Raw genomic sequence first — 17,361 nt, forward strand, 5'->3', positions numbered from 1 at the left:
GTTTAGTATCATCCGCAAATTTGCTGAGAGTGCAATCCACACCATCCTCCAGATCATTTATGAAGATATTGAACAAAACGGGCCCCAGGACCGACCCCTGGGGCACTCCACTTGACACCGGCTGCCAACTAGACATGGAGCCATTGATCACTACCCGTTGAGCCCGACAATCTAGCCAGCTTTCTACCCACCTTATAGTGCATTCATCCAGCCCATACTTCCTTAACTTGCTGACAAGAATGCTGTGGGAGACCGTGTCAAAAGCTTTGCTAAAGTCAAGGAACAATACATCCACTGCTTTCCCTTCATCCACAGAACCAGTAATCTCATCATAAAAGGCGATTAGATTAGTCAGGCATGACCTTCCCTTGGTGAATCCATGCTGACTGTTCCTGATCACTTTCCTCTCCTCTAAGTGCTTCAGGATTGATTCTTTGAGGACCTGCTCCATGATTTTTCCAGGGACTGAGGTGAGGCTGACCGGCCTGTAGTTCCCAGGATCCTCCTTCTTCCCTTTTTTAAAGATGGGCACTACATTAGCCTTTTTCCAGTCATCCGGGACTTCCCCCGTTCGCCACGAGTTTTCAAAGATAATGGCCAAGGGCTCTGCAATCACAGCCGCCAATTCCTTCAGCACTCTCGGATGCAATTCGTCCGGCCCCATGGACTTGTGCACGTCCAGCTTTTCTAAATAGTCCCTAACCACCTCTATCTCTACAGAGGGCTGGCCATCTCTTCCCCATTTTGTGTTGCCCAGCACAGCAGTCTGGGAGCTGACCTTGTTAGTGAAAACAGAGGCAAAAAAAGCATTGAGTACATTAGCTTTTTCCACATCCTCTGTCACTAGCTTGCCTCCCTCATTCAGTAAGGGGCCCACACTTTCCTTGGCTTTCTTCTTGTTGCCAACATACCTGAAGAAACCCTTCTTGTTACTCTTGACATCTCTTGCTAGCTGCAGCTCCAGGTGCGATTTGGCCCTCCTGATATCTTTCCTACATGCCCGAGCAATATTTTTATACTCTTCCCTGGTCATATGTCCAACCTTCCACTTCTTGTAAGCTTCTTTTTTATGTTTAAGATCCGCTAGGATTTCACCATTAAGCCAAGCTGGTCGCCTGCCATATTTACTATTCTTTCGACTCATCGGGATGGTTTGTCCCTGTAACCTCAACAGGGATTCCTTGAAATACAGCCAGCTCTCCTGGACTCCCTTCCCTTTCATGTTAGTCCCCCAGGGGATCCTGGCCATCTGTTCCCTGAGGGAGTCAAAGTCTGCTTTCCTGAAGTCCAGGGTCCGTATCCTGCTGCTTACCTTTCTTCCCTGCGTCAGGATCCTGAACTCAACCAACTCATGGTCACTGCCTCCCAGATTCCCATCCACTTTTGCTTCCCCCACTAATTCTACCCGGTTTGTGAGCAGCAGGTCAAGAAAAGCGCTCCCCCTAGTTGGCTCCCCTAGCACTTGCACCAGGAAATTGTCCCCTACGCTTTCCAAAAACTTCCTGGATTGTCTATGCACCGCTGTATTGCTCTCCCAGCAGATATCAGGAAAATTAAAGTCACCCATGAGAATCAGGGCATGCGATCTAGTAGCTTCCGTGAGTTGCCGGAAGAAAGCCTCATCCACCTCATCCCCCTGGTCCGGTGGTCTATAGCAGACTCCCACCATGACATCACTCTTGTTGCACACACTTCTAAACTTAATCCAGAGACACTCAGGTTTTTCCACAGTTTCGTACCGGAGCTCTGAGCAGTCATACTGCTCCCTTACATACAGTGCTACTCCCCCACCTTTTCTGCCCTGCCTGTCCTTCCTGAACAGTTTATAACCATCCATGACTGTACTCCAGTCATGTGAGTTATCCCACCAAGTCTCTGTTATTCCAATCACGTCATAATTCCTTGACATCACCAGGACCTCCAGTTCTCCCTGCTTGTTTCCAAGGCTTTGTGCATTTGTATATAAGCACTTGAGATAACCTGTTGATCGCCCCTCATTCCCAGTATGAGGCAGGAGCCCTCCCCTCACAGACCTTCCTGCCTGTGCTTCCTCCCGGTATCCCGCTTTCCCACTTACCTCAGGGCTTTGGTCTCCTTCCCCCGGTGAACCTAGTTTAAAGCCCTCCTCACTAGGTTAGCCAGCCTGCTGGCAAAGATGTTCTTCCCTCTCTTCGTAAGATGGAGCCCGTCTCTGCCCAGCACTCCTCCTTCATGGAACACCATCCCATGGTCAAAGAATCCAAAGCCTTCTCTCCGACACCACCTGCGTAGCCATTCGTTGACCTCCACGATTCGACGGTCCCTACCCAGGCCTTTTCCTTCCACGGGGAGGATGGACGAGAACACCACTTGCGCCTCCAACTCCTTTATCCTTCTTCCCAGAGCCACGTAGTCCGCAGTGATCCGCTCAAGGTCATTCTTGGCAGTATCATTGGTGCCCACGTGGAGAAGCAGGAAGGGGTAGCGATCCGAGGGCTTGATGAGTCTCGGCAGTCTCTCCGTCACATCACGAATCTTAGCCCCTGGCAAGCAGCAGACTTCTCGGTTTTCCCGGTCAGGGCGGCAGATAGATGACTCAGTCCCCCGGAGGAGAGAGTCCCCGACCACCACCACCCGCCTTCTCCTCTTGGGAGTGGTGGTCGTGGAACCCCCAACCTCAGGACATCGCATCTCATGCCTCCCAACCAGCGGAGTCTCCTTCCGCTTTCTCCCCCCAGACATATCATCTGGTCCACTCTCCGCATTGGTACCTGTGGAGAGAACATGAAAGCGGTTAGTTACCTGTGTCTGTGTTATTGGAACCCGGACATTCCGCTTACCTCTTCTGGAGGTCACACGTTGCCAAGCTTCTTCACTGGCCTCTTGGCTCCTCTGTGCAACCTGCTCTACATCTTTAGAGCTTTGTGCCCCTAGAAGGCTATCCTGAGTTTGGTCCAGAAAATCCTCAGTCTCTCATATACAACGCAGGGTCGTTACCTGTTGCTCCAGACCTTCAATCTTCTCTTCCAATATGGAGACCAGCTTGCACTTTGTACAGACAAAGTCGCTTCTGTCCTGTGGAAGAAAGACAAACATGGCACATCCAGTGCAGGTCACAACAGCTGAATCCCCCCCTTCCATATCACCTACCTACTACGGAGCTTCCTCAGAGACGTTGGCAAGATGTAAGCCTCACTGGGCTCACTCCAGGCGAACTCCCAGGCAAACTCCTGCTGTGAGCTGCTCTGCTGTCCCCGCTGCTCAGCTGGTTCGCGAGGCTCTGGCTATTTTTAAACAGCCAGGCTTCCCTGACGCAAACACACAGACACCCTAATGCCCGCCCCCTGCAGGCTAGCAGCCAATCAGACACTCACTCAGGCTCCCTCCCAGCAAACACACGCTCGGATACTTCCTCAGCAAGCAAACACACACACTCGGAGGTGTGTGGTCAAGAAAGAAAGGAGAGCAGCAGAATATGACAGGTTTCAGAGTAGCAGCCGTGTTAGTCTGTATTCGCAAAAAGAAAAGGAGTACTTGTGGCACCTTAGAGACTAACAAATTTATTAGAGCATAAGCTTTTGAGTCGAAAGAATAGTAAATATGGCAGGCGACCAGCTTGGCTTAATGGTGAAATCCTAGCGGATCTTAAACATAAAAAAGAAGCTTACAAGAAGTGGAAGGTTGGACATATGACCAGGGAAGAGTATAAAAATATTGCTCGGGCATGTAGGAAAGATATCAGGAGGGCCAAATCGCACCTGGAGCTGCAGCTAGCAAGAGATGTCAAGAGTAACAAGAAGGGTTTCTTCAGGTATGTTGGCAACAAGAAGAAAGCCAAGGAAAGTGTGGGCCCCTTACTGAATGAGGGAGGCAAGCTAGTGACAGAGGATGTGGAAAAAGCTAATGTACTCAATGCTTTTTTTGCCTCTGTTTTCACTAACAAGGTCAGCTCCCAGACTGCTGTGCTGGGCATCACAAAATGGGGAAGAGATGGCCAGCCCTCTGTAGAGATAGAGGTGGTTAGGGACTATTTAGAAAAGCTGGACGTGCACAAGTCCATGGGGCCGGACGAATTGCATCCGAGAGTGCTGAAGGAATTGGCGGCTGTGATTGCAGAGCCCTTGGCCATTATCTTTGAAAACTCGTGGCGAACGGGGGAAGTCCCGGATGACTGGAAAAAGGCTAATGTAGTGCCCATCTTTAAAAAAGGGAAGAAGGAGGATCCTGGGAACTACAGGCCGGTCAGCCTCACCTCAGTCCCTGGAAAAATCATGGAGCAGGTCCTCAAAGAATCAATCCTGAAGCACTTAGAGGAGAGGAAAGTGATCAGGAACAGTCAGCATGGATTCACCAAGGGAAGGTCATGCCTGACTAATCTAATCGCCTTTTATGATGAGATTACTGGTTCTGTGGATGAAGGGAAAGCAGTGGATGTATTGTTTCTTGACTTTAGCAAAGCTTTTGACACGGTCTCCCACAGCATTCTTGTCAGCAAGTTAAGGAAGTATGGGCTGGATGAATGCACTATAAGGTGGGTAGAAAGCTGGCTAGATTGTCGGGCTCAACGGGTAGTGATCAATGGCTCCATGTCTAGTTGGCAGCCGGTGTCAAGTGGAGTGCCCCAGGGGTCGGTCCTGGGGCCCGTTTTGTTCAATATCTTCATAAATGATCTGGAGGATGGTGTGGATTGCACTCTCAGCAAATTTGCGGATGATACTAAACTGGGAGGAGTGGTAGATACGCTGGAGGGGAGGGATAGGATACAGAAGGACCTAGACAAATTGGAGGATTGGGCCAAAAGAAATCTAATGAGGTTCAATAAGGATAAGTGCAGGGTCCTGCACTTAGGATGGAAGAATCCAATGCACCGCTACAGACTAGGCTCGGCAGCAGTTCTGCGGAAAAGGACCTAGGGGTGACAGTGGACGAGAAGCTGGATATGAGTCAGCAGTGTGCCCTTGTTGCCAAGAAGGCCAATGGCATTTTGGGATGTATAAGTAGGGGCATAGCGAGCAGATCGAGGGACGTGATCGTTCCCCTCTATTCGACACTGGTGAGGCCTCATCTGGAGTACTGTGTCCAGTTTTGGGCCCCACACTACAGGAAGGATGTGGATAAATTGGAAAGAGTACAACGAAGGGCAACAAAAATGATTAGGGGTCTAGAGCACATGACTTATGAGGAGAGGCTGAGGGAGCTGGGATTGTTTAGTCTGCAGAAGAGAAGAATGAGGGGGGATTTGATAGCTGCTTTCAACTACCTGAAAGGGGGTTTCAAAGAGGATGGCTCTAGACTGTTCTCAATGGTAGCAGATGACAGAACGAGGAGTAATGGTCTCAAGTTGCAATGGGGGAGGTTTAGATTGGATATTAGGAAAAACTTTTTCACTAAGAGGGTGGTGAAACACTGGAATGCGTTACCTAGGGAGGTGGTAGAATCTCCTTCCTTAGAGGTTTTTAAGGTCAGGCTTGACAAAGCCCTGGCTGGGATGATTTAACTGGGACTTGGTCCTGCTTTGAGCAGGGGGTTGGACTAGATGACCTTCTGGGGTCCCTTCCAACCCTGATATTCTATGATTCTATGATTCTATGTCAGTGGTGTTAAACCATTGCAAAGCCCATGTAAGTTAGAAGAGAACCAAGGCCATTGTCTCCTGTATAAAGTGATCCATCTCTTTACTATAACAGACATTATCATTCCATGTAAATACCACCTCTTGTACTTCAAAGGACCTTGTACATGCAAATAAATCAAAAGTAGTCCTGTGATTAACTTCACACTCCTTTAGTTGGGTACATAATGGCTTCAAGTAAGCTGACAAGGTTTTCTTGGAGCTACAAATACAAGATTCATAGGCTACAATGTGGCATGATGTGACAGAATACATAATGGTTTTATTGGCATGAGTCTGAAATGACCACATTACTCATGAGTTATCAAGTTACAAGTGAGTTATTTGTGTCATTACAAACAAGTACAGTTTTTCTCTTTTAATGTTTATGTATCTGATGCTATTCAACAGTAGAAAATAGCCAAATTCTGCTCTCACTTATACTGGTGAAATCAATGGAGTTGCACTGGTGTAACTAAAAGCAGAATTTGCCCTAGGAGTCAGGGAGCTATAGTTCATTATTGAAAATGTCAGTTCTAGTGTACTCTATCATGTCTAATCACACTAGTGAAGCGCCAATCAAGTCAACACTTTTAAGTTGGGTGCTAGCAGAAAGCGAGCTGGAACCTTTTAACACAGGTCTCCTTAAAACTGCTTCCCTAAAATCAATGCTCTGCTCAAAACATGAATACAGTATTTTGAACTGCTTAGTAGGTACATATTGCTAGATTTTTTTTTTTTGAATTACATTTTTCTGGAGTGGATCAGGCCTCCTTTTCACCCTGAAATATATTCCTTGTGTATGGTTATTATTCATTAACTGTCTGCTTTGTTCTGGTTATTTTATTGGTTAGAGTGCTGAGTAATTAAATATTTTGTCCTGCCACTAATATTGTATTTAGTAATCTTGAAGTCTAACTCATTACCCTGCTGAAGCATCATTGCCACAGAGCCCAAGAGCATCAATTTAGAGGCTTCTTCACCATAGCTAGTGCTCAGATGAGAGATGGTGAGGATTTGAGAATGCATGTAAGAACTAAGATATTGTGAACAGGAAAGAAAGGAAATAGAGCACTTCTGTGATGAGACTCTATTATGAAGTAGTTAACAATTGTAGGTGAACAGAAACCAGGTCAGCAAGAGTTGGCAAGTAATAATGGAAAAAATTAATCTCTGGATAGACAGGAAGATCAGCAGCTGGTCAGAGCAATGCTGAAGGTAGTGGAGGGGAAATGATTTCCAGTGAGTGAAAGCTGAGGGGAAAAGACACATTAAAACACTGTTGTATTTAGTTGCTGATGGAATATCTGGATTCTGCAGTTTTGTTATGGATGTTGTCTTGATACTGTGATTAAGCATTTGGTGTCTCTGGCAAATTTTTTGGAAAGTGTGTAAGTCAGCATGGACAATTATTAAGGTTACCTACCCTTTTTAGTTGCTAGTTGTAGTAATATGAAACCCAAAGCTTGTCACAGTGGCAATATCAGTAGAGATGTCCAGATGAAGAAATACACCAATGCATCATTCAGATTTTATTTTAAATTGTGTTGTTAATTACTGTAATTAATTAATTACTGTGTAATTACTGTAATCTTTCAACGATTTTAAGTCTCTTAGGCCATGTCTACACTAGAACTTACGTCGGCAAAACTTTTGTCGCTCAGGAGTTTGAACCCCGTCATCTCCCGAGTGACATGAGTTTTGCTGGCGTAAGTGCTCCTGAGCATAGCACTATGTGGGCGGGAGATGCTCTCCTGCTGACATAGCTACCACTGCTCATTGAACTGGTTTTATTATGTCAACAGAAGAGCTCTCTCCTATTGGCATAACGTGGCTACACAAGTGCTCTTACAGCGGCACAGCTGTACAGCTTTGCCACTGTAAGCTTGTTAAGTGTAGACATGACCTTAGTTTCTTTTTACTCTCGTTATCCTTTACATTTTGCAGTTACCTCTTTAATAGACATTTTATAAGACAATATAGGAGTTCACATAGTCAAAACTGTTGCAAGTAACAACAAAGACAAAATGACACTGGTTACTTTAGTACAGTTCTTTTATAAACATCCACGATATACTCTCTATATGTGGCAGCCAGAATTAGAACAAAGTCTATTTACTACCCTTTAACAAGGTTTGGCAGAATTCAATTTTTATTTTTAATTTTATAATTTTGACAGATATCACTGTTTATTTCTAAGCATGTTTTCAATTTTTATAAATTTAAATTTTCATAGTTGTGGGATATTATGGGGGATCAGTCATGGGGGGGTCAGACAATAATTATTTAATGACAGACACTAAGATTTAAAAAGTTAAGGATTTAAAACTGTTAAAACACAAATTATCAACATCAGATGTCAAAATATACAAAATAAAATTAAGCTCTAGGGTCTCAAGAAGCATTTTTCTTACTCTGCCTATCTGTAAATTTCTATTATTATCAATGGAAATTTTTTTTGTTGATTTGTGTGTTTAAAATGGACATTTACCAATAAAAATCTAGTCCTTCCAAGCCTACTTTTAACTGATATCCATGGACTTTAAATATAGCATAACAATAACTACACAAAGATCTCTCATAAAGTAATTATTAGTGCTCGAGGCTTGAAGATTTATTGATGATAATGGCAGTGGGCTATAAACTGGCCTGATGTTAAGAAAGATAGTTTGATTTGTGTGTGTGTGTGTGTGTGTGTGTGTGTGTGTAAATCTGTAGGATAGTGGAGATGTGCTGACTGTATGAACCCACTGTCCATGGCACAATGCCTCTAGGACCAGCAGACGAGTGGCCCAGCTGACCCTGAAGGAAGTGCAATGTGCACATGTACATTCAGCTGTGCTGGTCAACCATGCTGGACAGAGCAGCAAAGGGGGTATGGCTCTACCTTCACCCCACCCTGGAACCTAGTTTTGATCAGTCCTGGTGCTTGATGAATGCAAGGACTGTGACTGTGATCGGCCCCTACACTGGGACACAGGTGGGTGAAAAACTTTGAACACACACTTCCGATCCCTTCTCATGCATGGTTAGGCACATCTATCTCATTTTACAGCCCATTGTTATACCTAGGTGTGTAAGTTAAGGCATCCAAATCCCACATGTGGGCACTGAGATACCTGTTTTATGTGTCTAAGGGCCAATTTGAGCACCCACGTGCAGGATTTGGATGTCCTAATAAGGCCCCCATATTTCAAAGTTGAGCCTGCCCCTTCCAATTTCATGTATATCCCCCAGTTTATTTAGCACTCAATTCTGCTTTTGTATATTTATGCACAACTCCCACTTATTTCAATGAGAGAGGTAAGTATTTTAGTGTCTGAGGAGAGAGTGGGGCTTTCAGGGTGGAATTTTCAAAAGCATAACTGCCTCTACTAAAGTCAACAGGAATTTTATCTTTGACTTCAATCAGAACAGAATTAGGCCACCAGTAAAAGACTGAGTGAAATTAGAATTTCTGAAATGTGCTTAGAGGCTTAGAGAATAAAATTCTCTATTTATCCACAAAACATTTATGGAACATATCCATATGAACTCCATACTGCCTCTACAATGTGCGTTATCCTAGAGGGGATTACCTTTAAGGGTGATAAAACAGTTCAGTCTTCATGCCTAGTTTGGTATTTTCTCGGAATTAGTGCCAATGATAAGTTTTGAGTATTTAGCATTTGTAGTTAGTAATAAATACACAAAATATTTTAATATCATTAATACATAAGTTCCCCAAAGTGATATTTGATAGTGCTATCTTTAAAAATTAAGGGCCAGATTCTCAGCTGATGTAAATCCACATAGCTACATTGCAGTCATGCATCATGATGGATCCGGATAAGGATTACACACTGTAGGTGTTGCATTAGGTATCTTTAAATATTATATGCAACAAACAAGACACATAGATAACTATAGTAGAACCATAATGTGATGACATTATGAATCGCAGAAGTATATAATATATATATATATATTTTAAATTAATCCCTCATATTGCTGAGGTCAGATGGACACAGTGGATGCATTTACATGTTGCTAATGCATAAGTTTCTACCCTGTTGGCTGTTATCAAGTGTTGGTACAGCATGTTTTACTGTATGTTCCAATTTCTGCTAGATGTTTTAATCGAAAGTGCGAAGAGTCACCATTGTTTACCTACAGGGCATTTCCTTTTATGTTTTATTAAATGCAAAGGAAACATTTTGAGAGTGACAAAATATTATTAAAAATCAAAGTATATTGTCTCATTCTTGTGAAAATCTACATGCAGGGCATGAAAATGAGATGCAAATCAGAACTCATATACTGATTTGTTTCGTTAGCATTAGAAATGAGGATGACATTATTTTTCAACATTTTGCGTGTCATTAGAGTGGCTAGGCCTGTACAACCTCTGGTCCTTCTGCTTGCCTGATATTCAGCCTTTCCAGAACTGCATAGCTTCACAACTGGAAAGCTCTCCTTCTATCCTGGCATAAGGGAATCCTCACTCAGACTGGTATAGAGAAAAGCCATCAAACCTATCCCCACCGTAAGGTTCAAATTAACATCACGTTGACTGAGCCTCTGTTAAAAAGAAATACTCTGTAGTTGGTTTCTTTTTATTTAACTTCTTATCTTTCAGACTTTAGGGTTCACACGGGGAGAGGTGATACACATGCACTCCTGTACATCTTTCTCACACAGAAGAGGTGACCGACTGACCTGACCCTCCCTGCCCAGCGCTCTCTGCCCTCCATGCTGAGCTGTGTGGGGCTTTGGCACATGCAGGGCTCAGCTCCTCCTGGCCAGCGCCACGGGCTGGAGCGTCTTGAGCTTTCCCAGGGCACCGGCCCAGCCAGAGGCAGTGGGGGAAGGAAGGAGCCTGTTGGCCAGGCTGTTGGTGAGTTGAGCGCTCCGACCAGGGGCTGGTTCTCCGCACAGCTCTGGGAGCAAGACACACCCCGCCAGGAGGATATGGAGGAGCAGTGGGGCTGGAAGGGGGTAAAGGGGCAAAGCATGGAGAGGACAGTGAGAGGGGGAGCACGTAAAGGGCCGATGGATAGGCAGCAGAGGCAACACATAACTGGCTGCCGCCTGGTGCCTGCCCACACGCACCAGGCACCGCAGCTCACACTGCACAGCCAGTGCCAGCCGAAAACAGAACGAAGAAGTGGGGCCCTGGTGGCTGAGAGCTGGCATGCAGCAGGGACTGCACTGACGGACCAGCAGGGGAAGCGGCTGGCCCTGTGCGCTGCAGCTTTGCCCCGCCACCAGCCTTGGACACCCACCCCCATCATCAGCCACTGGACCGCCCCACTCATTGCTGGGGGGGGCGGGCGGCTGGCAAGCTGGGATCTGGCCAGCAGGAGGATCCACCACTACTGATGGGGTGGGGTGGGGAACAGAAAATATGGGACAATTTGCCTGTTTTTAAGAAAAAGTCAGGACACCTGCAGGAGGGCTTAAATATTTGACTGTCCCTTTAAAAATTGGATGTCTGGTAACCCTAAGTCTCTGCAAAATTCCACTAGGACAGAGTCAATGGACTGACACTGAGGTCTTCGCAACAATGACCATGATAAACCATTTATTCTCCCATTGGTATCTAAACATGTCGTAATTGCTCTTGACTACAGCTGGGCAAAATTTTTTGAATAAAACTCTTTTGGGGAGAAAAAGGAATATTTGAGTCAACCACAACATTTCACAAATTCATGTAAAATTAAACAAATTTTTTCAGCCAAAAAGAAAAGAAAGAAAGAAAATTCCAAGAAAGTCAAAACTTTTTGGTTTGACATTTTCTAAATTAAATGTTTTCTTTTGATTTGAATCTTTTTGTTTAGAATTTTACTTCCATATTTGTTTATTGGATCAAACAAAATGATTCATTTGACCCAAAAAGATTTTTTTTTTTTACTTTTCTGTTTTGCCGAAACATTAACAAAATTAATTTGGGGGTCAATCCAAAATGATTTTTTTCATCATTTTTCCGTTTGGCCACCTTATCAAAAAATCGGTTATTTACACAGCCTTACTCATGACATCTTAAAGAAGCCAATCATAATACCCTGCATTCTGTGCAGCTGAGAGATGGAAGAAAAATAATATTTGAAATGTTCATCCAACTTCCAAAATGACTGCAATCAGGGTTCCAGCAGAGGGTTGTCCTAACAATGGACACTGATACAGAGTTGCAGTCTGTGTGGAAAGAATCTCAAGCTGTACACATTATAGTCATTAAACACTTTTATTATGTTAACTTTGTTGATTCCAAGCACCACGTGGATGCTATCTTTGGCCATCTGCCATTTATGGAACATGCCCGGAAATGGCTCTGAAATAGTAGTGTCTGTGCATTTGATGAAAACATCACAATGCAGCAAAACTAACCTGAATGCTTTATCTATCCAGAGAGCTGATAGCCATAAAAAAGATGTGTCTGTATATATATATAAAAATCTTGTCCCCTTGATGGAATATGGTTATGGGGAGATATGTGATCTCAATGAAATCTCAAGATCCAAGATTCTCAGGAATATACCTGTGCTTGTTAATTTTAATGGAGAAAATAAATTGGGACGGCATCAGGTTAAGGGTCTTGGAAATGACCACATGTTAGTGCAGAAGGCTCTCTCTACTCAAAATTAAGTGACTGCAGGAAGAGGACCCATCAGTTCACCCCTGTCCTTGGAGACTCCTACTGCATTCCTTGGCTGTCATTCCTCTATGAGTAAGGGATCAAATGGGTTGACTCTGAATGGGGATATCCCTATTCATTATCATTGCCTTTGTTCTTATAACCTGAGAGCACTTTTTTTTTGCCCTCCTGGACATAAGAATATGCTTGGGGATCAAGGAATGCACTCCTTGCCAAAGAAATGGAAACACCAAAACAGCAAGGAGACGGGGTCATATGTGAACAACATGGGACTTCAGGAATTGTATTCTTCTTTCCCCTTTAGCATTATAGTATTTTCATGCATCCCTCTCTGTCACCACCATAACACCAGTTCTTTCATGTACTGTACGCATTTTTAATGTTATTCCTCATTGTGGTCATTTAGTACATATGCAGCTTTGCTCCTGCCTATAAGGCATCTGATAACATCATTTGAATCCTCCTCTTGTCTTGGCTTGTCATTCCTTGATGGCTTATGTCCTCAAGTATATTAGAAGAGAACAGGAAGATAGGAAGTGAGGTGTCATGGTTCTCTGCCCTTAGGATACTAGGCTAAAGACCTCACAGATGTAAGAAATTTCCTACTCAAAAGCTATCTAGAAAAGGAGTCAAAAGATACCTCTAAAGTCAGCCGAGTTCAGAAGAAGGAATAAATGCCTTGGGTCTACCCCTAACGGGCCAGAAGGGTAAAGGACTGTGGGCCTCCCCTGAAGATTAAGAACCACCAGAAGATATTTCAAACTGACAGATCTTTTCTCCATCAAAGAAAAAAACTTAAGTGTAGGGGAGATGAGGCTGGTATTTATTGAGGGTACTCAGAAGGTTTCTGTAAGCTTTGAATTATGCACTTAAATTGATACACACTGCTGCAGGATGTTTTTGATAGTGTCTGTCTTTAGTACTCATGTAGTGCTTTTATCCATAGTGCATGGTTCTCTGGCATGGATAGGTGCCAGCATGTCGTAACATAATTTTATTGCCAGTGTGGATGAAAAAACATGGTTCCACAACCACGTTAGGAAACAGGGTTTTAGCTTTGATCTCAAGAGCATAAATGTTCTCAAGAGTATACTTAACTTACAACTGTAATATTAATACAAGGAGTCTCCAACCACTGCAACAATTTAAGAGTGAGGATTATGTTACAGAATATATACTGTACAGAGTAAATAGCTAATAAAAATGCTCAGAGCATCATGCAGTGTTGTCTAGTCAGCTTTTCTTATTATAAACTTGAATGGTAGGTCTGAGTGTAAGAACTAAATGAAGGTACAGTACATGTAATTTCTTGTTGTCACTTCATTAGTACAAAAGAACAAGTTTATATTTAAGCTTTGCTGGATTCCTGGTCTAAATCAGATTGGTTCATTGATTGCCATTAATGCCTCAGGTTTGGTCTACACTTAAAAAGTTTTATAAAGATGCAATTATATTGGTATAAGATACTGTATACCAGTATAGCTTCTTTGCTTCACCAAATCAGAATAAACTATTCTGGCATAAGCACTTTTATAAGGCATAATTACATCTACTGTATGGGGCTGGACTTGCCATTTTAACTATGCTGGCATAGTTAAAGTGGCAAAACGTTTAAGTGTAGACAAGGCCTCAGACTTTGGGCTGGTGTATGCTACCAAGTTAGGTCAACTTAGCTACATCACTCAGGGTTATGAAAAATTTCACACCCTGTGCAAAGCAAAAAGCTGACGTAAGCCCTGGTGTAGACACTTCCTCCATTGATCTAGCTACTGCCTCTTGAAGAGGTGGATTTATTATAGAGACAGAAGAAGTGACAGAATAGCTATAGCTGTAGCATTTCTAGTGTAGACATACCTTCTGCTTTGCAACTGTTGTAGTGTGAAAACATGAGACTGATGAAATATACATGCAAACAGTGTCTGGTGTAATCATTCTGGTGGATAAACTAGAAAAGTAATCAATTTAAATATTTCCCAATTCATTTATTATCATCATCCCACAAAAAAAGTAGAGAAAAGTGATTGATTTAAATAAATATACAAAATTACTTTTAAAGCCTAGGTCTGATAGATTGATCAGAAAGTGAGACCCAGACACTTGCAAGTAAAGCACAATACAGTACCCCTCCTCTAGAATCTAGAACTACAGGTCCCAAAGGGGAGAATGGCTAGCAGATTTTTATTTCCTTTTTATTTCCTAAAAAGGTATATTAAAATTAAGAGCAAAATCCTACCTTTTATTGTACAAATGGGGGAAGGTTGTTAAAAGTGTGCAGGAAGCTTCTTCCCGACTGGCACACTGACGCAGCAGCTGGGAATGATTCCAGCAGAGCATTCTTTTGACTAGCAGGCTGAGGGAGATTGAAGGAGCACCATGAAGGAGTAGTCTGCCTCTTTGAAAGTCTGTGAAGTTCCTAGGGCCTTGTCTATATGCTGCCATTGAGAGCAATGCAGAGGAGATTGACCTTTTTAAAAGAACAATTAGAACTGCTATGAAGCGCATTGTTCAGGCTTCTGAGCCAAACTGCTCTGCTATTGCAGGATGGCTCAGGAACATTTCCCAGTTCTGATCTCCTGCCCCAATCCCACCATCCTCCTCACCCCTCAGTAAAGTAAATGTAGGGTTTTGCCATTATGCCACCGTTATCCTAAGTGACATTCTTTACTATTCAAAATTGAAAAATGTGTATGAAATTAGAAAATCTCTTCACTGAGGCTTCATCAAATCAAATACATTTTCTACCCGTGTGCCAAGTTTGCTGCCCTGTCACATTGTGTTCTGTGTTGATCTCCTTCAGCTGAGAGCTTCTCAATCTCTGGCCTGGTCTGTACTACAGAGCTAGGTCAATATAAGGCAGCTTATGTCAACCCCCCAATTATGTCAGTGCCCACGCTCCAGCCATGCTCTCACTGATGCAATAACTCTACCTCCACAAGAGGTGTAGGGGGCTACATTGGTGAAGTGAGGGCGACACTGTGTTCATGTAGACACTATCTTACTTACATCAGCTGTTGGCTGTCATTCTTGTCCTTGAGCTATCACTGCAGGGCAGGTGGGGGCCTCTAGCAAGGCTGCCCCTTGGACTTCTGGCTCTCTGCCGGGCGCTGCTTGGGCTCCCTGCTGCCCCTCAAGGTCTGTGCTCCCTGCTCTGAGCCAGGCTGCCACCCAGGTTCCCAACTGTATCCAGGTTCCTGGCTCCAGACTGGGAGCCCAGCAGTTGCCCAGGCTCTGGGCATGATGCTCCCCACCCAGAGCTAAAGGGGCAAGCTGGGCTTCCAGCAGGGAGCTGCATGTGGAACTGAGAGCCCAGGCTCTCACTCTCCCCACACTGCTCCTCTTAAGTCAGTGTAAGAACTCCTGGTGAGGAAGTGAACCACCGAGAGTAGCGTAGACATAGAGTGCAGTAATTACTGAGGTGATTGTAAGTTGAACTATTGACTTAAGTCTGAAGTGTAGACATACCTCTATGTGCATATGTTGTCTCTATTCACCCAGGTTTTTTCTTTCCCCAAATTGTCTTTTCTTCATCCGGTCTCTTAATTTCATGTTACCTTTGATCACCTGAAGCTTTGTTTTGTGTAACACTCCCCCTGCTGTTCTGTTTTATTGCGTCTCAGACTGTACTACAAACAGATGAAATTGGCCTCATTTCCAATGATCTACCATGCATTTTTGAGACAAGGTTACAAGTGAAAATACCTGGAGGGGCAGGAGGATGGGACTACTACTGAAAATGATTCTAAAATTTAATTTATTCATCTATACATATGCTGTTTTGTACGTTCAATTATAGCATCAAATACTATTTAGATTTAAATTTTAAAATTAAATGTTTATTTTTTTCAGAAGCCATTATATTGTTTTGGAAATTGATAATGTAGCAAGAATGGCAAATGTATACTCTGAAAAAACACAGATTTATTACTATAAGAGATATCTGAGATGGACAGAAACTTTCCCTTGGAAAGAGCAAACTCCACTGTAGGCCACCCTAGCTCAATAGCAGTAATTTTGCCTGTCTGGGAGTTTACTGCACAAAATATGAAAAATATGGCATCCTACCCATTTGTTCCCCTGACATTACTTTAATACATGAAACAGCCGCACAAAATGGTTCTAGAAGTGTAACGCTGCCCATGCCACCGTTTGGAGTAGATGTGCTTCAAGCAGAGATAACCATCATGTGGCCTTAGTGCCACTCTCCACCAATGGAGTATTGTAACAGTTTCTCCAACTTGTTCATGGGTCTGTCATTTTAGCACCCACTTTCAAACTCTCTCGTGGGAGCTTAATTTTAGGCAAGAGTTGTCCCACTGACTTCTATGAATTAAAGTCTCCTGGGACTATTCACAGGCAGAAAATTAAGCAGAGGCTTTCAGTACTTTGTTGTAAGGGGTTTTAATTCATACATTTATATTATACATGCTGAGGAAGTTTGTTAATTTGTTTAAATAAATACTTTGCACTTCCACAACACCTTTTACTCAAGGACTTGAAAAGGTTTTACTAATTGTAATTATTGTGGCTGTTCAGTACACCAAACCCCAAGGGTGCCATTAGCATACCAAGTGTACCACATCTCAGAGTACTCCTGAGGGCATTCTGTGCCAAAAATGAAAAATGTTGCATCAAAAAATTTAAAAATTCTGCAATATTCTGCAAGTTTTATTTGTCAACAAATAAATGCAGAGGCCCCGGCTTGGCAGTGGGAAGCACAGGTCACTGGCAGCACGAAGATGAGAGATCACCCTGCAGCCTCTCCACCCTTGGGACACAGCCTCAGTGGTGAGGCTGCACCTAAGCCTGACATGGCACAAGGCCTGGGCCTGCCCCAGAAACACCCTGGGACCCTGCCCCTCTGCACCAGGCGTGGGGCAGTCAAGATCAACCAAGCAGGATCCAGGTGTGGGGGGAGAGGATTCTGCGTGCAACAATCTGGGTGCAGGCAACACAGTGGGGAGTCTAGGTGTGGGGGGATCTGGATGCCCAGAGGCCCATTGGGAGTGGGGTTCCAGGTGCAGGGGCAATGGGACTCTGCAGAGGCTTCCAGGTGAAAGTGGTTGGGGTTCAGTGGAGGGGTCTGGGTGTAAGGGTTTCAGCAGGGGGTCTGGGCATAGCTAGTTGGAGGTCAGTGGCA

Source organism: Dermochelys coriacea, chromosome 4 (genome assembly GCF_009764565.3).
Source record: "Dermochelys coriacea isolate rDerCor1 chromosome 4, rDerCor1.pri.v4, whole genome shotgun sequence".
NCBI lineage: Eukaryota > Metazoa > Chordata > Testudines > Dermochelyidae > Dermochelys > Dermochelys coriacea.